Raw genomic sequence first — 25211 nt, 5'->3', positions numbered from 1 at the left:
TGTGAAACGCGGCAGGTGTTCGGTGATAATTTGGGCACCAGTATCGTTGCTGTAGTATACAGAGAAGTTGCAGCATTAGAAAATTGCAGCGAATGCAGGAAGATCTGCAGCGGATAGGCACTTGGTGCAGGGAGTGGCAACTGACCCTTAACATAGGCAAATGTAATGTATTGCGAATACATAGAAAGAAGGGTCGTTTATTTTATGATCATATGATAGCAGAACAAACAATGGTAACAGTTACTTCTGTAAAATATCTGGGAGTATGCGTACGGAACGATTTGAAGTGGAATGATCATATAAAATTAATTGTTGGTAGGGCGGGTGCAGGTTGAGATTCATTGGGAGAGTCCTTAGGAAATGTAGCCCATCAACAAAGGAGGTGGCTTACAAAACACTCGTTCGACCTATACTTGAGTATTGCTCATCGGTGTGGGACACGTACCAGATTGGGTTGACGGAGGAGATAGGGAAGATCCAAAGAAGAGCCGCGCCTTTCGTCACAGGGTTATTTGGTAACCGTGATAGCGTTACGGAGATGTTTAATAAACTCAAGTGGCAGACTCTGCAAGAGAGGCGCTCTGCATCGCGGTGTAGCTTGCTGTCCAGGTTTCAAAAGGGTGCGTTTCTGAATGAGGTATCGAATATATTGCTTCCCCCTACTTATACCTCCCGAGGAGATCACGAATGTAAAATTAGAGAGATTCGAGCGCGCACGGAAGCTTTCCGGCAGTCGTTCTTCCTCCGAACCATACGCGACTGGAACAGGAAAGGGAAGTAATGACAGTGGCACGTAAAGTGCCCTCCGCCACACATCGTTGGGTGGCTTGCGGAGTATGAATGTAGACGTAGATGTAGATGTACTCTACAAGGTCCCACTACTGCCAAGAATTATATAACCATTTTCGGTTTGTACCTCAAATGGTATGCTGTGGTCCAAAAAAAACAGGACCCCTGTTCACACTGATCGCGTTGTCCAGATTGGTTTATGAGGACGAGAATGAATTGTCGCATCTCCCCTGGCCAGCACAGTCTCCAGATCTCAATATTATTGAGCCTTTGTGGTCTACATTGGAGAGGAGGGTGGGTGATCGCTATCCACCTCCATCATCGTTACCTGAAATTGCTGCTGTTTTGCAGGAAAAGTGGTCTAAAATTACCTTGAAAACCACACAGGACCTGCATTTATCCATTCCGAGACGACAGGAAGCTGGTCTGAACGTCAATGGTTTTTCTACACTGTATCAGGCATGGTAGTATGTTATGGTTTTGGTATCTCCATATTTTTGTCCACTCTCTGTATTTGTGAATGATAGTGAAGTAACCGCTAATACCGTCTCTATAAGGTTTTATTTTGGGGATTGTATTTGAATGTTACCCAACGTGTCACAATGAGAATGTGTTCTTATTTACATTTGTTAGCGACCAGTTCGAGTCGTTGGTATGGAAATGAGTGTCTGACGTTACTGGCCGGGAGGCCCTTTACGGGGCAGGTCCGGCCGCCTTGGTGCAGTTCTTATTACATTCGACGCCACATTGGGCTACTTGCGCGCCGGATGGGGATGAAATGATGATGAAGACAAAACAACACCCAGTCCCTGAGCGGAAAATTCCCGGACCCAGTCGGGAATCGAACCCGGGCCCGTAGGACGCCAAACCGTCACGCTGACCACTCAGCTATCGAGGCGGACGAGTAGTTGGTGACCATTAGACATCAAAAAGTAACAGAATTTTTAGGTATATGTACGTAATAAATAAATGAAGCGCAGCTTCCTAAGAACAAACTTGCATGAGTTATAGCTTTCGAGGCTCCACCGGAGACCCTCGCAATAAATTGCAGAGACACAATCAGTATGTGGATCTAATTAATGAAGAAACAGTTAACATAAATGGTAATTAAAGGTACAGTAAATCTTTTTGTGTCTGATGATTAGCGTTACTGGCACGAAAAAAAAAGTGGCTCTGAGCACTATGGGACTTAACATCTGAGGTCATCAGTCCCCTAGAACTTAGAACTACTTAAACCTAACTAACCTAAGGACATCACACACATCCATGCCCGAGGCAGGATTCGAACCTGCGACCGTAGCGGTCGCTCGGTTCCAGATTGTAGCGCCTAGAACCGCTCGCCACCCCGGCCGGCACTGGCGCGAAACATGTCGGCAAAGCATAAGGTAAAAAAAGGTCAACAACGCACGACGAAAGAATTATCCGAATGGGACGGAAATCGGTGGATGTGATATACATGTGACATACACGTACAGAAAAACTGTATGATGTACCCAAGAGAAAAAGCTTCAGAAACTGAACAAGGCAATAACGTGTTGGTCCACTCCTGGCCCTCGTGCAAGCAGTTATTCGGCTTGGGATTGATTGTTAACGTTGTTGGACGTTCTGCTGAGGGATATGCATCAAATTCTGACCAAATGACGCCTTAAATCTTCAAAATGCCGAACTGGTTGGAGGTCCCTGCCCATAATACTCCAAACGTTTTCAATGTGGGAGAGACCCAGCGACTTTGTTGGCCAAAGTAGGATTTGGCAAGCACAGTGACAAGCAGTAGAAACTCTCACCGTGTGCATGCTGAAATGACAGCCGAGAATGTTTTCCGATGAATGGCAACAAACTGGAGCGTAGAATGTCGTCGACGTACCGCTGTGCTGTAAGGGTGCCGTGGATAACAACTAAAGGGGTCCTGCTATGAAATGAAATAGCACTCCATACCGTCACCCCTGTTTGTTTGGTTGCAGCTATGTTGGTATTCCACGCTGTCCAGGTTGCCTCCACACACGTCTTGGCTGGTCATCGGGGCTCATTTCGAAGCGGGCCACATCACTGAAGGCAATCCTACTGCAGTCCATGAGATTCCAAGGCGAAGACGCGTCTGGAGACGCCCTGGACAGTGGTGGGATACTAACCTGACTGTTGCCCGCCATACGGCCTGACACCAGGAATGATGGTCTGGGGTGCCATTTCGTTTCCCAGCAGGATTCCTTTCGTTGTCGTCCGCGGTACCCTTGCAGAACAGTGGTACAGCGAGGATACTCTACTCTCCGTTATGTTGCCCTTCGTGGCAAGCCATTCTGGGCCTACATTTCAGCAAGATGATTCCCGCCCGCACAAGATGAGAGTGTCTACTGATTGGCCTCACGCTTGCGAAACCCTGCCTTGTCCAGCAAGGTCGCTGGATCTCTCTCCAATTGAGAAGGTTTGGAGAATTATGGGCAGGGCCCTCCATCCTACACTGGATTTTGATTATTTAACGTGCCAATTGGACAGAATTTGGCACGATATCCCTCAAGAGGACATATACCATCTAAGCCCAATAACTGTTGGCACAAGGGCCAGAGATGGACCAAAGTGTTATTGAATCGCTCAACTTGTAAAGCTCTTTCTCTTCAATAAATCTTCCAATTTTTCTGATATAGTAATCATTAGTTTGCCTGTAGGGCAACGGCCTTGCCGCAGTGGACACACCGGTTCCCGTCAGATCACCGAAGTTAAGCGCTGTCGGGCGTGGCCGGCACTTGGATGGGTGACCATCAGGGCCGCCACGAGCTGTTGCCATTTTTCAGGGTGCACTCAGCCTCGTGATGCCAACTGAGATACTCGACCGAATAGTAGCGGCTCTGGTCAAGAAAACCATCATAACGACCGGGAGAGCGGTATGCTGACCACACGCCCCTCCTATCCACATCCTCATCTGAGGATGACACGGCGGTCGGATGGTGCCGATGGGCCACTTGTAGCCTGAAGACGGAGTGCTTTTTATTTTGCCTGTACATGTACATCAGATCTACTGATTTGCGTCCCATTCGAATAATTCTTCGTAGAGTGTCACTTTTTTTTATCTTAGAGCGTAATAACAGTTTGACATTCTGATTTGTTCCTTAAAATGCTACTCAACAAAGCGAACGTAGAGTCGGCTATGTCTGGAACTAACTGGGCCACGTGACCAGATACAGTCACGTTCGAGTTGACAGTGGTGCGGCTTTTTAGCTCACAGTGCAAGCACGGAAACTGGACGCTAATGTTGGCAGATGTCCCGATTTTCGAAGGATGCCCCGAGTTTTAAGAGCGTTTCCGGGGATTGCAAATGTCCCATATTTTGCGCATTTCTAACAATTTGAAATATAATGCGTATTCATTTAAAAATGGTGGAGTACATTAAAGTTCCGAAACACGCCAAGGCTAGCCTGCAGTGTGGCGCAACGTAATTATCGTCAGACGCCATGAAGAGCAAACATAACGCGGATTATGTTATGCATCCATTATACGTCTCCCAAATAGTTCTCCTCCATCTGCCTTAGCTATGGCCCGACGCCACAGAGGGCGCACGAAACACGGGCTATATCATGCTTGCGCCTGACGTCAAGCAAGTAGTTCTGAAGTGAACGTTAATTTGCCCATCCGAGACACAAGAGGACGCACAGCTCCGCTCAGGCAGCATCTGCTTAGTGTCGCAGTACTCACCGAATACCTACTGCGTGTCGCAGTAAGTGCGTATCAATAGTGCTTCGTCCGCCCCGATAGCTGGGTGCTCAGGGTGACGGATTGCCGTCCTACGGGCCCGGGTTCGATTCCCGGCTGGGTCGGAGATTTTCTCCGCTCAGGGACTGGGTGTTGTGTTGTCTTGATCATCGTTTCATCCCCATCCGGAGCGCAGGTGGCGCACTGTGGCGTCGGATCATCAGGGCCCCACAAGGAGCCTTCCGGCCAATGACGCCAAACGCTCATTTCCATTTCCAACAGTGCCTCGAGACAGCATCAGGACATATCTACTGTGACGGCCACGAGAACCCGACTGGAAATTCTACTCGTTATGTGGTCATTGTTCGCTGGATTGAGAACCAGACTTGTGTTCATAGAGTAAACTCCTCACAACATTTTAATTAATTTTTCTTATGTTCAAATTGTAAAGCAGTCACAAGTCGCATGCAGCTTTGCCTTAAGTTTTTCCATCTCAGTTAACTGTCATCTTTAAACGAATCATATCGCTGTGCTCGACTTCTGCAATCTATACACATAGGCGGCTTTTAATGATTTTAATGAGCATTTACAAATACGACATTTATAAGTCAGCGTCTAAAAAAACGCCAATTTAATTTATTTTTTATGTTAATTTAGGAGGTATTTACAACTAGTTATGGTCCTTAAAATACTATTTATCTCCGTAAAAAAATGGTTCAAATGGCTCTGAGCACTATGGGACTTAACTGCTGAGATCGTTAGTCCCCTAGAACTTAGAACTACTTCAACCTAACTAACCTATGGACATCACACACATCCATGCCCGAAGCAGGATTCGAACCGGCGACCGTAGCGGTCGCGCGGTTCCAGACTGTAGCGCCTAGAACCGCTCGGTCACTTCGGCCGGCTATCTGCGTCAAAGCGGCGACTCTTTACCATCTTTTCGATGTCAGCAGAGCCAACTTGAATGGTCTCCCTAATTATCGTCTGGTTTAAATACAAAAGTTTTATGTAAATTGAAATTTGTTAACTTCACGAGTATACGCAAATACGTATATGTACCAATATATACATTGTTTAATAAATATGTATGTCATCAATACCTTCCTCTCCATGTATTGCACTGTAATAGTGGTAGACGTAAGAGGAATCAGGTCATCATGTCTGAATGGTATGTTTAATCTACAATAATACAGTTTAGGTTCAATGGAATTAATATCCTGTTATATACTGATTTATGTGTATTAACGCCCGTAAAAGTGGCAATTATAATTCTGACTTGTAATTCTACTGTATTTTTTAAAAAATATTTTAATAACCAGGTTTGTTTTTTAGACTCGTATGCGTGAACGCCCGAAAATTCGACAGATGTTCGCCTTAGTAGTAATATTAGTGTTTTATGAGTTACATTGTTTTATATTATGCTTTGTGAGGTAGTTTCAACCGAATCACATATCGACAAGGTTTTGACTCACTCAACTAGGAAAGGTGCTGCTTTATGTTAAAATGTGCCTGATCAGAGAGTTTACGTTAACTGTACACAACGAGCTTACTCCATTTTATGAATGACGGTGGCGCTACACACTGTCCGATATTTGTAACGTGTAGCCCACGGCTACGTAATTTAAGTCATCACGCTGTAAATTGAATGTGTGAATTTATCTTGTTGAAGGTGGTGTAACACATAGCATTCCCACAGACGTGGAGATACTCGTTTTGATCGAGTAAACATGTAAAAATAAAGCTCGTGGCGGCTCTACTCAATTTTAATTTATAACGATCGTTGTTCCCCTGCAGGCAAATGCCTGCTGTTCGCTAAGTTATTCTTATGGATTGTTAATGTCTGTTGCCAGTTTCTGCCCAAACCTGTGACGAAGCTGTTTAGTTTCTGCGTGCGAGAAAACTTCAATAATAGCAGCTAATTTCTGTGGTAGGCAGTTGTGTCCCTGCCATCTTTATATTGGACGTCAAATGAATTTGGTGAACACAACGGAAGTAGACTGATGTCTCAGCTATGCTGGAATTTTACGTAGCGAAAAGACTCAGCTGCATGGATTTCATGGTTGTGTTACTATCGCCACTCCACTGTCTTAAAAAAAAATGTTTAAAATGGCTCTGAGCACTATGGGACTTAACATCTGAGTTCATCAGTCCCCTAGAACTTAGAACTACATAAACCTAACTAGCCTAAGGACATCACACACATCCATGCCCGAGGCAAAATTCGAACTGACAAGAAATCACGAATCCAGTCGCACAACTGAGGCGATATTACATAGGCACGCAGTTTGGTTAGAAGACGCTTGTGAGAAACGGTGACGAAAGCCTTCAGGAAATCTAAACATATGGAATCAATTTGACATCCCCTGTCGATAGCACTCACTACTTCATGAGTATAAAGAGCTAGTTGTGTTTCGCAAGGACGATCTTTTCTGAATCCGTGCTGACTACGTGCCAATTAATCGTTTCCTTCGAGGTACTTCATAATGTTCGAATACAGTATATGTACCAAACCCGTACTGCAAATCGACGTTAGTGATATGGGCCTGTAATTCAACGGATTACTCCTACTTCCCTTTTTGGGTATTGGTGTGACTTGAGCAATTTTCCAGTCCTTAGGTACGGATCTTTCTGTGAGCGTGCGGTTGTAGATAATTGCTAAATATGGAGCTATTGTATCAGCATACTCTAAGAGATACCTGACTGGTATACAATCTGGACCGGAAGCCTTGCTTTTATTAAGTGATTTAAGCTGCTTTGCGACACCGAGGATATCTATTTCTATGTTTCTCATCTTGGTAGTTGTTCTTGATTGGAATTTAGGAATATTTACTTCGTCTTCTTTCGTGAAGGAGTTTCAGAAAATCATGTTTAATAACTCTGCTTTAGTGGCACTGTCATCAGCGACTTCACCGTTGTTATCGCGCAGTGAAAGGACTGATTGCGTCTTGCCACTGGTGTGCTTTATGTATGACCAGAATCTCTTTGAGTTTTCTACCCGATTACTTCTTCGATTCTCTCTCTACCCTTGTTTGACTCCCTATTCGCAGTCGTTCATTAACTCAGACAAAATTTTCGCTAAAAGTATCTCAATTAATACACACTCCTGACGCTATTTTGACACTGTTCACACATATAACCACTCCAAAATTTGCAACGGTGGTCGAAACGCCGAACGACGACATCGAAATGGAAGAGAATCCACAAAATATGTTGCAGCAGCTGAAAAAAGTATGAGTTAGTCACATGTGCCAGAAACTTAAGATGCTAAATTTAATTTTAAATGCTATCAAGAACCAATACAAAAAATTTGTAACTATCCGTCAGAATATTACCACTAATTACGAATTCATGTCACAGGGGATCATTTATGCAAATCCTGTGTCAGAAATTTCGGTTCAAATCCTGGCACAGTAAAGACATTTATGCCAAGTGCCAACTGAGCTATGAACATGAGCATTCTGTCTGTCCTAAGGAGCTGCATCAGCTGGACTACTGAGAGGCAGATAGCTCCTCAAAGAACCGATATACTAAATTTAGAACTGGGCGCAATGGATTCAATTATGTCAAAGGTGTGGTCCTAGTAAATGAGTTCTGGTTGTTGGGCTTGGCAAAAAATATTTACCATATGCTGCAAGGTGATAGAGGTTCACTAACTACTGAATTAAAATCTTGTATCACGTTAATTTATGTTTATTTGTAAACATTCTCAGCATGTACAAGTCAAAAAATAACATTAACATGGAACTTAATTTAGCACATGACAAAAGCAGCATTTAATTAGGACAAATAAATGACAGACGACATGCACAGATTAACTTCGCAAAGTTCTTGGACTAGGAATCAGGGACTTCAGAAATAATTAACATCCTAACAACTTATTCACGTGAAACATGGCCACTGTGTTACATAGTAGTTTATTAGCAAACTGTTTTGCAACATATTTGATGATGTAATACTCACATCTCAATCGTTAATGTATTTGATCCTTTAACATTGCAGCATATTCAATACTGCCAGTGATCGCTCAACTAATTACTTGTTCTCTTCCTTCCTTTCATTATTGAGAGGGCACCCTTTTATATTACGCAGCCTTGAAAGTTTTCTAGCTGGCTCACGTAACATATAAATTTAATTAAGAGAAGCAGGAGGGATTATAAATGTGTTCAGAGTAGGTAGCAGACAGGGAATTTGTTACGGCCCATCTCAGTGCAGCAGGCAACTTAGGGTGGTCTATCTGCCATCAAACTGTATTGTGAGAGCCACCTGAAGGAAATCCTTTAGAAAGATAACACGTGAAGCCAAGAGTAGCCTCCAGAATGGCAGAGCATGAGACTGGCCATGTTTCTGCAGTCATACCATGAAACAATATTCGTTTAAAATGCTAGTAACAGGCACTCTGATTGGCTCACAATAATTATTTCTCTAGAAGGGCTGCATTCCCATCTGTGTCTACTTGTAAGCCCTTCAGTTGGTCAAAGGAAGAAACCTGTCACGCAGTGGGAGAGATTTTCTGCCTTCCTCCCCACACCAGACTATCATTAGTTAACCATGACAAAATCTGTGAAAGTAGGAATTTCTTAAACTTCTTTACAAAACTGTTATCGATTGGAACTCGCAAGGTCTACTGCAATTGAACGATGAGATCCCTACACTGGCAGAAAGAGCCTAGTTTTGAGGAGTTGAGAGACGACACTTGCTGTCAGGTGATGGGAGAGAGTAGATTTGCTTTGTAGACGCCGAAGAGTGTACATGCTTGCTGCTAAGGCATAGCACAGAAGGATGTCTCAATATTAGAACTAGGTACAAAGGGTGAGCTGGACTCAATCTCCAGCAGTTACTGCCGCTATCTTCCTCACTCACACTCTAAACGAGTGGAAATAATGAACAGAGGAGGCAGTCGCTGAATATAGGGGGATGTGAATCTACACTCATGCTCATAAATTGAGGATAATGCTGATAAATGGAGAAACAACGCTCTGGTGGGCGGTTCGTGGGTTTTAATCACCTCGGTGTATGACCACGCGGTGCATTTGACCTCCGGTCGTCGCATGGTGGCGCTGGCAGCAATCCACATACGCCGAGGTGTGTTGATACATGTAAGAGCACGGTGCAGCGAGTAAGTGTGCAGACGTTTTCAGACGTGCGAATGGTGACTGTGTGTTGAAAATGGCTCAAAGAACACATGTTGATGACGGTATGAGGGGTAGAATACTAGGGCGACTGGAGGCTGGTCAAACACAGCCGGTCGTAGCACGGGCCCCCGTGTGCCACAAAGTGTGATCTCACGATTATGACAACGGTTCCAGCAGACAGGAAACGTTTCCAGGCGCTACGGTACGGGACGTCCACAGTGTTCAACACCACAAGAAGACCGATATCTCACCATCAGTGCCCGCAGACGGCAACAGAGTACTGCAGGTAGCCTTGCTCGGGACCTTACCGCAGAAACTATAACAGTTGTCTCCAGGCACACAGTCTACAGACGACTGAACAGACATGGTTTATTCGCCTGCAGACCTGCAAGGTGCATTCCACTGACCCCTGGTGTGGTCACAGGTTATGTTCGCGGATGAGTCCAGTGAGTCTGAACAATGATTCTCGCCAGGTTTTCGTCTGGCGTGAACCAGGAATCAGATACCAACCCTTTAATGTTCTTGAAGAGGAGCTGTATGGAGGTCGTGGTTTGATGGTGTGGGGTGGTATTATGATTGGTGCACGTACACTCCTGCATGTCTTTGACAGAGAAAATGTAATAGGTCAGGTGTATCGGGACGTCATTTTGCGCCATTATGTCCGCCTTTTCAGGGGTGCAGTGGGTCCCACCATCCTCCTGATGGATGATAACGCACGGCCCCACCGAGCTGCCATCGTGGAGGAGTACCTTGAAACAGAAGATATCAGGCGAATGGAGTTGCCTGTCTGTTCTACAGACCTAAACCCCATCGAGCACGACTGGGATGCTCTTGGTCGACGTATCGCTGCACGTCTTCAAACCCCTAGGACACTTCAGGAGCTCCGACAGGCCGGCCGAAGTGGCCGTGCGGTTCTAGGCGCTGCAGTCTGGAACCGCGAGACCGCTACGGTCGCAGGTTCGAATCCTGCCTCGGGCATGGATGTGTGTGATGTCCTTAGGTTAGTTAGGCTTAACTAGTTCTAAGTTCTAGGGGACTAATGACCTCAGAAGTTGAGTCCCATAGTGCTCAGAACCATTTGAACCATTTTTTGAACAAACCAAACTTTTATAGCGACAGCTGGTTTATCTTGTCGACAGATGAGCCCCTTCATTAACACACTGTTCAAAATAATGAGGGGAACACGTATATCAAAATACGGTATGTCAAATCTATTTTGATATATGTGGTACCTGTGGTCTTACTGCGCGGCTTCAGATCTTCCCTTTTAATGCAGACAACAATTAAAATCATTCGACATCTATTGACTGTGTCATGCATTACAGGGTCAGGTGACCCCTCGGAAGGAAGTGATTACCGTGGTCCCTGTGTTTTCTCGTGAGGTACACAGGTGGCAGTTGTCATTTGTAGCGCTACAGTCTGGAACCGCGCGACCACTACGGTCGCAGGTTCGAATCCTGCCTCGGGCATGGATGTGTGTGATGTCCTTAGGTTGGTTAAGCTTAACTAGTTCTAAGTTCTAGGGGACTGATGACCTCAGAAGTTAAGTCCCATAGTGCTCAGAGCCATTTGAACCGTTTTTTGTCATTTGAGAACGTTGTATTCAACCGAACACATGCAATGCGATATCTCAATGCAGTGAAAGTTGTAAGTCCGAAAAGGGTGGACTTTCGGTTGGGTTGCTACAGATACCAGTGCCTCTCCATGTGCCATCCATAGGTTGAAGAAACGCTACAGACAGACAGGTCATTACACTAGGCGAGTAGGACAAGATCGCCGACGCATTAAAATCTCACGTGAAGGCCGAAATCTGCCCACCTCTGCGTCACTGTATCGTACAGACATCGCCAGAGCTCTGCAAGACGGTCTCAGAATGCCCACGGGAGCCGCTATGTCCGATCAGACCGTAATGAACAGGTTACGAGAAAGGACCTTAAGACCCAGACTCCCTGTTCGAGTATCGTGCTTAACACGACAACGTCTTGCAGCTCGCCGTCAGTTCTGCCGTTCCCGTGTCAAAGGCAATTTCGTGACTGGCGAAACGTGTTATTCACAGACGAGTCCAGATATCTTCTGACACAGGATGACGGCCGTGTTAGTGTAAGGAGATCTGCAGTGAGCGGTACCTGCCAAATATTGTACGGGAAGTCGACACATTTCCAAGCTTCTGTGATGTGTGGCGAGGCTTCAGAGTTGACAGCCAAACAGAACTTACCGTTGTCCATGGTCGCCTTACCGCCAGGCAATACATCGAACTGATCCTGTTGAACCATGCAACGGCTGCTACATACGATGGTAGCCCCGAATTCCTTCTAATGCCAGAGCCTACTTGGCGGGCGTCAGCAAGGTGTCTTGCGAAACTGACACTGAAATAATGGAATGACCGGCGGTGAGTTCCGACCTAAACCTTATCTACATCTGCATCTACCTCTACATCTACATTATTACTCTGAAAATGACAATTAAGTGTCAGGCAGAGGGTTCCTCCAACCACCTTCAAGGTGTTTCTCTACCGTTCCAGCGGGCCGCGGTGGTCTAGCGGTTCTAGGCGCTCAGTCCAGAACCGCGCGACTGCTACGGTCGCAGGTTCGAATCCTGCCTCGGGCATGGATGTGTGTGATGTCCTTAGGTTAGTTAGGTTTAAGTAGTTCTAAATTCTAGGGGACTGATGACCACAGATGTTAAGTCCCATAGTGCTCACAGCCATTCTACCGTTCCACTGACGAACGACGTGCGGGAAAATCGAGTTCTTGAATCATTCTGTGTGAGCGCTGATCGCTCTTATTTTCATTCTACTAAGGTTTGAAGCTCCTCTTTTCCTTCTTTCATGTTTGCGATTCAAAAACTTGGTTGTCTTGGAAATCAGCTTTACGCAAACACAGTTAGTTTATTTTTATATTTACCCAGACATGTTTCGACACCAATGTGTCATCTTCTGTGGGTCAAATTTTTTATTTCTGTAAAGTACGGTATCACATTTGTAATAATTTAACTGATGTAGGCCAAAGAAACACAATATTTGCAATTTGCTTCGTTTGGTTTAGACACTCACCTTAAAATTACATCGCTAACTGAATTGTATTATTATACATCGATTTTAGTGCTCGTTTTCGTCGTTTTTTTGACAGCATGTCACCTGCAAACTAGTCATGAAGAAAATTATTGCGTATTTGTGGAGAGCTGTTTCAAGGGCAGAGGTTATGTACGTTTCTGTACTTACATTTTTCGTCCTGTTTCGTGTCCCTGGTTGGTATCTCAATCAGCTGCTATTGTTTTCACTCAGTTTTACACAAATTTCTGCTCACTACTTCACCTCTCATGCACATACACAAAATGTGTCGAAATGTGATCTGAGCAGACACTTCTGACAACACACTCAGTGAGAAGTATTATGTTATTGTCGTTGCTCACTTGTTCATCGTTGGTCTTGTGTTTGTTATGGCGCTGGTTTTGAACGTGTGTGTATGTGTGTGTGTGTAAGAGAGAGAGAGAGAGAGAGAGAGAGAGAGAGAGAGAGAGATGGAAAGAGGAGTGGGGAGGGAACCAAGAAAACAGAAGTTTTTTTACTGCTATGTTTTTTTGTGGGGAGTCACATTTGTATAGCTCACTGAGTGTTCCAAACAGTTTTTTGTTGCACAGTGTTGTATTTTCATTCAGGACTCTCTTTCCCTGTGTTATTGCTTTTTGTATGTGGTAGTTGTCCTCTATTGTGGGCTTTTAATAGAGACTGCAGCTTTCTCTGAGGATCTTAAGATCAGTCTCCATGTTTTTTGGGTGGTGGTTTTCTTGTATTAGATGGTCTGTAAAAGTGGAGTGTGTACTATCACGTCTTAGGGCTCTGAGGTGTTCGTAGTACCTCGTTTTGAAATTTCTGCATGTTTGGCCAATGTAGACCGACTGGCATGAACTGCAAGTTAACTGATATATTCCAGCTTTGGAGAATTTGTCTGCAGAGTTGTTCTTAAATCTTAGATTCATCTGTACTGTATTATTTGTGCGGAATGATATGTGTAGCCCTTGTTTCTTCAGTATGTTTCCCACCCTGTGGATGTTTTTGTTACTGTATGTTAGTATATGCCATGTAGGGTGTTGCTGGTAGCCTGTGTTTGTCTGGATCTTGTGTTCTTGGTTCTCTGTTGTGGCTGGTGATCTGTTGATGGCTTGTTCTCTTTTAATTCGATTTTTAATTTTGTTATTTAGTTCGTTTATCATTTGTGTGCTGTACCCATTCTCTCTGGCTATTTGGTGTATTGTATTTAGTTCCTGTGTGTAGTTGAGTTTGTCCATTTAAGTTCTGTTGAGCCTGTGTAGGATGTGTCTGAAACTTGAGAGTTTGTGTGCATGGGGGTGGTTGGAGTTGATGTGAATGGTTGTACTTGTGGATGTAGGTTGCCTGAAAATTCCAAACTTATGTTTGTTGTTGATTCTGTGTATGGTAAAGCCTTATTTATTTTATTTTTATTTTGACGATCATTTCTCCCTATGTTGGTTGGCGCCAAAAAAAGTATTTTCGCAATCGGAGGGGAAAGTTGTGATCGTAATTTCACTAGAAGATCCTGCCGCAACATAAGACGTCCTTGTTTTAATTATTGCCACCTCAATCACGTATCATGTCCGTGGCACACTCTTCCGTATTTCGCAATAATACAAAACTAGCTGCCCTTCTTTGAACTCTTTCGATGTCCTCCGTCAGCCCCATATGACGCGGATCCCACACCGCTGACAAGCGTGGTGCGAACAGTCTTTTTAGTAGACCTGTTACACTTTTTAAGTGTTCCGCCAATAGATTGTGCATATGTGGGACATGCTTGACAGACGCGTTCGCTGCCGTCCTGCTCCACCACAGACTCCCCAAGAACGCTCATTGGTTCTCATTGAAGGCATAAACGTTATTGAAGCCAATGAAAATCACGAGGACGACGGAATGCATGATAGTTTCCACTTTATTTTCGATACCTGTCGCACGTTTCAATTCTTCAATTCTTTTTATATCAATGATTGAGGCTGTAATGGTATCTTGTTGTGTACTTAATTGTGAAAGATAAAGACATATTTCGGTAACATACCCAGTCCTCAATTATTGCTCAGTGGAGTATGGCAGACGCTCAAAATCATGTTCCCTTAACTCAACCGTTCTCCTATGTGGTGTGGTACCTGTACTTCCACGCTTAATTGGGCCACCATAATAGTTTTCTTTCAATAAGATGTTGCCGTTGTGCGACATTGTTTTCTTTTTTTAAATACCATGATCTTATGGGGACATCCCCAGACACACACACACACACACACACACACACACACACACACACACACACACACACACACATATATATATATATATATATATATATATATATATATATATATATATATATATTTCTTATGATATCATGTGCCACTCACAAAACCAGAGTTAGATGGAGGAGAGCACCTATATGTACAAGTTATGATTTCTGTTATCTTATGTTGGGTTTGAATATTAATGTCAATTTTAGAGCCGCACGTGCATCCACAGTCCGAGATTCGACAGCAGTCGAAACAAAAACTTTTTGAACTAAACGATTCTGTACAAGCATGGGAAGAGGACATGGGTACCAGGCATAATCACAGAGCAGCTCCGCAATGTCATGTCTATACCAAAATGTTCAAATGGAGTTGCAAAGCGCCATAAAAATCAAATGAGGCTGCACGGCACTCGTATACACATAGGCAGAATGGCAAGGCTGATTCCTTTTATAGAGTCAGGACTATACCAAGAGTACCTTCGATGCAACCGCTAGCTGCCCCACCTAGTATCTCCAGCAGCGGCTCCCAGCTGCATCCACCCAGCTATGAAGCGATAGAAGTGGGCGTCGCGCCACACACCTCAGACTAGCATACGAACGTCGAAATGGCTAATGCTTGACTGGCTGCTGCCTCACTGTTGTTTTGCACGGGTTTTCCACAGTGCCGTGGGCAAATTCCAGGGAGTGCAACGTACGTGCACCCACCAAATACGCATGCCGGCAAGAGAGGAAGCAGGATGCTAATGTAGCCAGCTGCCTTCATCAGCTCCTCTCCCATGGGAGGTAGTTGTGTACCAAGCAAGAGCAACACAACAAATACCACGACAGGCGGCACCACACAGACACAGCTGCTCATCTGGCCCCTCTTAGTTCTGTGCAGCAGCCGCCAGATGGCACTCTGCTTCTGCACCATGTCCTTCAGTGTCTCATATTCGTCCGCCGAAACGTGGACAGCCATACAAGACAGCGCTGTTAACCGGGACTACATTCCTTCCACCTTGTGCTGGCGGACATGGAAATTATTCTGGCAATAGGCACAAAAAATGCTGTGTTGCAGACACTCAGACAGTTCTGAACCAGCAGGTAGACAGTTCATTTCAGTTCAGTGCCTGCAGCCACCACAGTATAGTTACTGAATGACTACATTCAGATTTAGCGTTAGCTATTTATGGAGTAATAGGGCAATCAAGACTATCTGCAATAATGCAATATTACTTTCAATCAGAGTGATAATTTCATATCTGACAAGAGCAAGCAAAGTTATTTACACTACTGGCCAATTGCTACACCACGAAGATGAAGTGCTATAGTCGCGAAATTTAACCGCAGGAAGAAGATGCTGTGATATGCAAATGATTAGCTTTTCAGAGCATTCACACAAGGTTGGAGCCGGTGGCGACACCTACAACGTGCTGACATGAGGAAAGTTTCCAACCGATTTCTCATACACAAACAGCAGTTGATCTGCGTTGCCTGGTGAAACGTTGTTGTGATGCCTCGTGTAAGGAGGAGAAATGCCTACCATCACGTTTCCGACTTTGATAAAGGTCGGATTGTAGCCTCTCGCGATTGCGGTTTATCGCATCGCGACATTGCTGCTCGCGTTGGTCGAGATCCAATGACTGTTAGCAGAATATGGAATCGGTGGGTTCAGGAGGGTAATACGGAACGCAGTGCTGGATCCCAACGGCCTCGTATCACTAGCAGTCGAGATGACAGGCATCTTATCCGCATGGCTGTAGCGGATCGTGCAGCCACGTCTCGATCCCTGAGTCAACAGATGGGGACGTTTGCTAGACAACAACCATCTGCACAAACAGTTCGACGACGTTTGCAGCAGCATAGACTATCAGCTCGGACAGCATGGCTGCGGTTACCATTGATGCTGCATCACAGACAGGAGCGCCTGCGATGGTGTACTCAACGACGAACCTGGGTGCACGAATGGCAAAACGTCATTTTTTCGGATGAATCCAGGTTCTGTTTACAGCATCATAATGATCGCATCCGTGTTTGGCGACATCGCGGTGAACGCATATTGGAAGCGTGTATTCGTCATCGCCATACTGGCGTATCACACGGCGTGATGGTATGGGGTGCCATTGGTTACACGTCTCGGTCACCTCTTGTTCGCATTGACGGCACTTTGAACAGTGGACGTTACATTTCAGATGTGTTACGACCCGTGGCTGGCCGGCTGGGGTGGCCGATCGTTTCTAGACGCTACAGTCTGGAACCGCGCGACCGCTACGGTCGCAGGTTCGAATCCTGCCTCGGGCATGGATGTGTGTGATGTCCTTAGGTTAGTTAGGTTTAAGTAGTTCTAAGTGTTAGGGGACTGATGACGTCAGAAGTTAAGCCCCATAGTGCTCAGAGCCGACCCGTGGTTCTACCCTTTCTGGATACAGAAAATGTTCGACTACTGCCCTGGCCAGCACATTTTCCAGATCTCTCACCAACTGAAAACGTCTGGTCAATGGTGGCCGAGCAACTGGCTCGTCACAATACGCCAGTCACTACTCTTGATGAAGTGTGGTATCGTGTTGAAGCTGCATGGGCAGCTGTACCTGTACGCGCCATCCAACCTCTGTTTGACTCAATGCCCAAGCGTATCAAGGCCGTTATTATGGCCAGAAGTGGTTGTTCTGGGTTCTGATTTCTCAGTATCTATGCACCCAAATTGCGTGAAAATGTAATAACATGTCAGCTCTAGTATAATATATTTGTCCAATGAATACCCGTTTATCATCTGCATTTCATCTTGGTGTAGCAATTTTAATGGCCAGTACTGTAGATATATCAAGTGCTATACATTACAGTGCACCAAAACTAAGGACTATATTGTAACATACTCGAACCTTTCAGAAGTGATAAACATTACACGTCAAAAAACTGCGGGCACTCAGGTTTAAACAGGCGACCAGCAGCACGTTAGCCAGTGACACGAACCGTTAAACCTCACTCTAGGGAGTGGCAGCGTACGGCGGGTGGGCAAAAATATGGAAGCACCAAAAACAACACATTACCATCTCTAATACGATGTGGGAAATCCGTTGGCATTCAAAACAGATTCCAATCGTCTCGGAATGGATAAATACAGTTCCTGTATGGTTTTCAAGGGAATCGTATACCATTCTTCTTGCAAAATAGCGGAAAGTTATGATGTCGACGATGGAGTGGAATAGCGATCGCAGACACTTCTCTCCAAAGTAGACCACAAAGATTCTATAATACTGAGATCTGCTGATTGTAGCGGCCAGGGGGATGCGAAAAGTCACCTTTGTGCTCGCAATACCGGTCCTGGAAGAACACGGGCCCTGTCGTCTTGGAAAACATCACCACTAGAGAACAAACATTGTACCGTGGGATGGATCTAGTCAGCCAAAAGGGTCACATACTCCTAGGCAGTAATGGAAACGGCGTGAAAGAAGACTCATCCGACCAAATGACTTTCTTCCATTGCTCCATCGTCTAGGTTGTACGGCTTTCGCACCACGTTTTCCTGTTACGGGTATTGGCATCACTGATGTCTGGTTTCGGAATTCCAGCTCGCCCTGTAATTGCGTACTTCTGGAGCTCACTTAGTGTTGCTTTGTTGCTGAGAGGGTTCGCAAGAGACTTCTGCAACTGTCATCCCCTTATTTTTCGTCAAAATTCTCTTCAATGAGAGTCCGTCACGATCACTCAAGGTGACTTACCAGATGATGATTTTGCGCTTGCCCTGCATGCGGTATAAATCTTCGGTATGGAACCTCTTGAAACTCGAAACACTTCGGCTACCTTGGTTACTAAAGCACCCAGCACACGAGCGCCAACAATTAGCCCACGTTCTAGTTCCCTTAGCCCCAACATAATGCGCTCACAACTACACACAACACTTTTCTGAACACTACTGAACCTTGCAATGTATGAGGGCACTGCACAGGTGCCGTTCGTGGTCAAATACAACAACGCCACCTGCATGCCTGGTTAGCATCTGCATTCATGTCCAAGCATGCACTTCTCTTGTTGTTTCCATATTTCTGTTCACTCGCTGTGCACGGACTGAACTGCAACGAAAAGATCGATGAGAACCAAATCAAGATGCATCCATATGAAATGAGATCAGTACATTTCGTGTCATACGTATCCCTTGCGACGAGGTAAGCCACTGTCCTCTGTTGTCACCATCAGTTCAGTTTCCCCATTGGTGCTATAACCGTGTACACCATAGGATAACCCCTCGCTCCTACCCTCCAACGGTCGCAACCCCTTCTCCAGAATCACCTCGACCTTTTCGCCGCATGGTGTAACCAGTGGCTCCTGAAAATCAATCCCTCCAAGACCCAGGCAGTCATCGTAGGTCGTAGCACTCGCTCCTTCCGGCTCCTGGATGTCTTCCTTACCATCTGCGCCTGTCCTGTCCACCTCAACCCCACCCTCATCTACCTTGGCCTCACCACTGACCGTCACCTCACCTGGATCCCTCATCTCCGCTCCATCCAGTCTAAAGCCCACAACTGCCTCTGACTCCTCAAACTCCTCTCTGGCCGGACATGGGGGTTGCACCCCTCTACCATCCTCCACACCTACAAATCCTTAATCCGTCCCATCCTCTGTTGTGCCAGTCCCACCTGGATATCTGCCCCCCCCCCCCCCCAAATTCTATAAGTCCCTCCAGATCCTAGAGTGTCATGCACTCTGCCTCACCTTCCGTATACACCTCCAATCCCCCATGCGGATCCCCTATGACCTCATTCCCTTCCCCCATCTGCTCCTATTCCTCGTACATATCCACATACTCTACACCTCCCCCCGCATTGATCCCCCTCACCCCCTGGTTGCTCCTCTCCTCTCCTGTCCCCGCCCCCTGCCACGCCTTCACTGTTGTGTCCCCCCAACCCTAAATCTCTACACCCTTCATCTCCTTTCCAAGGAGGCTTCCATAAACTGCCCCTCCCAGATGATGCGCTCTCTCCCTCCATTTATCCCTCCTATAAACTCTGATCCTCACCCCCCCACTCCTTTCCTCTGTCCTTTCCCTGGGCTCCCTCTTGCGCCCCCCCTTCCATCCTGTGTTGTCTCCCCGCCTAACCTCTCCCTACCTCCCTTCTCCCCCCCCCAAGTCCTTTTGTATACCCCTCCTCTGCCTTCCCCACTCCCTGTCGCATCTGCTCAGCACCCCCCACCCCTCTTATGGGTCCTCATCCTCCATTGGCTCCTTTCCCCCCTCCCACCTTCACTTTTCCTCTCCTTCCCCCCTTTTTTATTTTTCCATCATCTGTCCAGTTTCCCCCAACCTGCGCTCGTCTGTGGTATGTCATATTTGCCAACCTTTTAGTGCAGTGTCCCAGTGAATGTTCAGTGTTGTTTCGTCTTTCCAAGTGTTGTGAACAGAAACCCTGCTGTCGCTGGGTGTGAATTTTATGTCTTTTGCGAACAGAAACCAGACTGTCGCCGTGTTTTTTAATTGTCTGTCTATTATTTTACCTGTCTGCTTCATATGTATTTTATTAGCATCATCATCCCTTTGTTCTATGTTTTAAGTTCCACGATTTTTTTGCCATGTTCCCATTTAAGTCTCCAATTTTATCGTCTGTTTTTATTCTATATTACCTTCACCTTTTTCAAACAAAGTCTGTAGGATGAAGAGCGGTATACTATGCTGCTGCCAGTCCACCCCCTTGGGGGGAATCGAAATTCAACAAAGAAAAGAAAAGTAGGATAACCTCTGTTAATTGTATTCGGAAACCATAGGAGGAGACATCAGTGAGAACGAAGGTTTTAGGGAGCCTTGGAGACGTGCTTAGATAGTCCTGTAATTCGCCGCGACGCAATAGTCGGCTGGTCAGCCCTACCCGACCGTGGCGTCGGACGCAAATTGTTCCTGAACATGGAAACAGAGAAACTAAGATTTTTTGCGATTTGTTTTCAATTCGGACAACACCCTCCCAAAATAAGTGATATGAGTAGATGGCTAACACAGTCGATTCGTTCATAGGTTTCAGAAGTTTCACGATTTGAATATGATTCCCCGCAAACACAACTTTGTAATATTATTTAATGATAACACATGTCTACTAATAATTAACGTTATAAACAGAACACCTAACTCTTCACACCAAAATGGAGAAATTAGTAACATGACCATCTCATAAGCTGCTTGTGATACATCATACTCATTTCTTCATTTAAAAAAACCGTTAATATGCCAATGCATATCTAAACAATAGAATGTGATCAAAAGTATCCGGACACCCCAAAAACATACATTTTTCATATTAGGTGCATTGTGCTGACACCTACTGTCAGGTACTCCATATCAGCAACCTCAGTAGTCATTAGACAGCGTGAAAGAACAGAATGGAGCGCTCCACAGAGCTCACGGACTTTGAACGTGGTCAGATGATTGGGTGTGACTTGTGTCACACGTTTGTACCCCAGATTTCCACACTCCCAAACATCCCTAGGTCCACTGTTTCCGATGTGATAGTGAAGTGGAAACGTGAAGGGACACGTACAGCACAAAAGCGTACAGACCGACCTCGTCTGTTGACTGACAGAGACCGCCGGCAGTTGAAGAGGGTCGTAATGTGTAATGGGCAGACATGTATCCAGACCATCACACAGGAATTCCAAACTCCATCAGGATCCACTGCAAGTACTATGACAGTTAGGCGGGAGGTGAGAAAACTTGGATTTCATGGTCGAGTGGCTGCTCGAAAGCCACACATAACGCCGGTAAATGCCGAACGACGCCTCGCTTAGTGAACGGAGCGTAAGCATTGGACGACTGAACAGTGGAAATACGTTGTGTGGAGCGACAAATCACGGTACACAATGTGGCGATCCGATGACAGGGTGTGCGTATGGCGAATGCCCGGTGAACGTCATCTGCCAGCGTCTGTAGTGCCAACAGTAAAATCCGGAGGCGGTGGTGTTATGATGTGGTCGTGTTTTTCATGGAGGGGGCTTGCACCCTTGTTTTGCGTGGTGCTATCACAGCACAGGCCTACATTGATGTTTTAAGCACAGTCTTGCTTCCACTGTTGAAGAGGAATTCGGGGATGGCGATTGCATCTTTCAACACGATCGTGCACCTGTTCATAATACACGGCCTGTGGCGGAGTGGTTACACGACAATACCATCCCTGTAATGGACTGGCCTGCACAGAGTCCTAGCCTGAATCGTACAGAACACTCTTGGGATGTTTTGGAACGCCGACTTCGAGCCAGGCCTCACCGACCGACATCGATACCTCTCTTCAGTGCAGCACTCCCCGAAACTAGTTTCTTGGAAACTAGGGGCAGTCGCATGAAACGCCACTTGCCGAGTACTCAGGATAGGAACCTCCACAGCACACCTAAGAATAATCGAAATCCGTCGTAGCTGCTTGCTTAGCCCACTGCTGTTAGCGTCTGAGCCCACGTGACACGTCTTCCCCGCCTCTGGCGGTGCCGGCCGCTGTGACCGAGCGGTTCTAGGCGCTTCTGTCCGGGACCGCGCTGCTGCTATGGTCGCAGGTTCGAATCCTGTCCCGGGCATGGATGTGTGTGATGTACTTAGGTTAGTTAGGTTTAAGTAGTTCTAAGTGGAGGGGACTGATGACAGATGTTAAGTCCCATAGTGCTTAGAGCCATTTGAACCATTTGAATGAAATTGAGAAGAAGTATATAGGAAATGTTTGAACTCGTACAGCCAGCGTGGTAACCGTGAATCTTACCCCTTCCACTACGCTCGCTCGAAACACATTTAACGTGACGGGAAGAGGAGATATGCAGAAAAATTTGACATCGAGTTTCTCGGTGAGTAGGAGCCTTTACATAGAAAGCCACTAGCCACGTACTCAGTCCCTCTGCAACAGATCTAAGACTCATCAAAATCCTTGATTGACAAGTCTGATGACCCCCTTATCTGTCTTTAAAAGTAGGCCGCTCGAGCTCTTTCGTATCTCCTCCAGCTGCTATTTGGAAGACGACCTGGCTGTGGACTTTGATATTCTGGTTATCATTATTGGCATTTTTGTCAGGAGCGGACATAAAGGCAGTGAGAAGTTCTTGCGTTATTGTGTTTACGGCTATGCATTCGCTCCCAGTGTTAATTTCACAGATCCCAAGTTTCTGGAATTTTGGAAGCAGTAGCTATTGCTATAACAGCAACAGTTCCATAACCAACAGCAACAGTTTACAACGTAAGAAAAATGGCACCTGCAACAGCTGGTACTGCAACAGAAGCTGTGCCAGCAACTATGGCAGCAACAGCGAGAACCGACTGTTGCTCTCTGGCAAATCGAGCCTCAGCAGCAACTACTGCATCAGTGCGCGGCCATGGCTACGTCCCCACTGCCATTAGCTGCCTTCAGCAAGTCTTCAGGAGTCTGGGAACTCTTCCTCTGCCGTTCTGAACAGTACTGTTTTGCTTATACCATTTCTGCAGGGCAGTAAAGTGCTTTGCCTTTGTCTTCTAGTAATCGTTTATAGGAAGTTTTGCCTCTAACAAGGAAAAATCACCTACTCGACCTCGTATTTTAAGGAAAAAGTCAAAGACTTGCAAGATATCAGCCACAGCAATCGATACTGAGCGAAAATTTGGGCCATAATTCTTATAGTTATACCTTCTAAAAGTATAGGTTTTAAGTTTCACTCGTAACCATTGTTTGTCACTACCTCCCCCCCCCCCCCCTCCCCCATTGCTATCGCCTAATGCTCAGGTGCTAAGTACTGTACAACAGTGTGATAGGCAGAGGCCTCCTATTTGCGGGATGTTGAAGGTGATGAGAGAAGAGAGCAGAGGGAAGGTGTACGCATGTGCCCAATGTGTTTCTAAATCTTGTTCGGGAACACGAAAAATACGCGAAAAATAGTGAGTTATATGAGCACCTCTAACATGTGTGAGACAGGTTCTGATCTACGAGGGTTGTCAAGAAAGTAAGATCCGATCGGTCGCGAAACGGACACCACAGTGAAAACGCGATGAAGCTTTGCACAGATGTGTTGGTTAGTGTCTTTAGTATGACCGTCGATCGCATAAAGACGCTCTTTTCAGTTGTTAGCCCACTGAGGGTGGGTAGAGGTACCTAGAACAACGATGTCTCCCGCCAAGTAGGAGGGCCCGCTGAGAGGCTTCGCCTTAATGAATGCAGCCCACCTAACACAATTGCCACGCACTTCCTTCTTCATGGCGATTTTCAGCCGCACTCTGCAGGGGCAGTGAAGACGCTCCTGCAGCCTTTTCGATGGGAAGTGTTCGATCAACCACAACACAGCCCTAATTGGCTCGTCCTGAGTATCATCTCTGTTCAAATGAAATGCTGGATACGAAGACAACACTTGGGCGCAGGCTATGCGCTATAGACCAGGCGGCTGCCTTCTACGATGATGGTGTTGGAAGTTTGGTATAACGCTCTGACAAATGTCTAAGTCAGAGTGGCGACTATGTAGAGAAGTATCTGGAAAGTGTAGCTAACTCTTGCAAATAAAATGTTTCTGATTTTCACTGTGGTTTCCATTTAGCGACTGATCCGAACTTACCTTCTGGACAACCCTCGTATCTTCCTACCACAGTTGCGCAAGGACGCTCAATGAGTGCTTTAGAAATTTGGTGTTGAACATATGGCCTGCAAGCGAGGAGGGTACCATCTCGCGCATGCAGAGTTCAAAAGAGTGAAGCAGTACAGACAGTGATGGATTCAGACAATGATCTCAATATCCGTTCCACTACACTCCCTGTAAAGGAAAAGTTATCGCTAACAGAAATTAGTGTACTGGTTCAGGCGTAAGTATATGTTAAAAAAATGAAAATCTTTGATTTTCGCTATTAATGTTAATTTTACTCTCAAGTATGACTTTATGACATAGCAATGCTAGCAAAATTACATACAGGATGGTAAAATATTTATACTGGGTGTTCACAACTGTGAAGCGAAATTCCTGTGTATTACAAGGCTTTTCAATGGTAAGATGATTGATGACCATGTCCGGGGCTCGATACAATCAAATTAAATACAGTTCGGGCCAGAGAAATCAATTATACTAAAATGCACTATGAAAATACCCAAAACTGAATGGGGTCTGTACAGGATACATAAATATTACTGCAAAGGCAAGTGCACAATTAAAACAGTTCAGTAATTTCAGAGTATAAAGCACTCCGTAGTGGCTGATCAATCCTTTTCGTTAGATCAGATATCTCACTGTTCTGCTTCAATTAAGCCCGACAATCGTGAATATATTGAACTACAGGTCATGGTTGAGTGTAAAAAAATTGGAAGAGACGGAGACGAGTGTCAATTGAATATCACTGAGTGGCGTAGAGCGAGCTCATGTTTACCTTGAGTTGCCG

At 45.6% G+C, this 25211-nt stretch overlaps 1 pseudogene; it reads left to right on the top strand.

Moving 5' to 3' along the window:
• Window positions 1-3449: 3449 nt before the first annotated feature.
• Window positions 3450-3567, top strand: LOC126250265 (5S ribosomal RNA; annotated as a pseudogene).
• The last annotated feature ends 21644 nt before the right edge of the window (window positions 3568-25211 follow it).

This window comes from Schistocerca nitens, chromosome 3 (assembly GCF_023898315.1).
Source record: "Schistocerca nitens isolate TAMUIC-IGC-003100 chromosome 3, iqSchNite1.1, whole genome shotgun sequence".
Lineage (NCBI taxonomy): Eukaryota > Metazoa > Arthropoda > Insecta > Orthoptera > Acrididae > Schistocerca > Schistocerca nitens.
The sequence above is the reverse complement of the archived record's forward strand: the minus strand, read 5'-3'. Positions and strand labels throughout refer to the sequence as shown.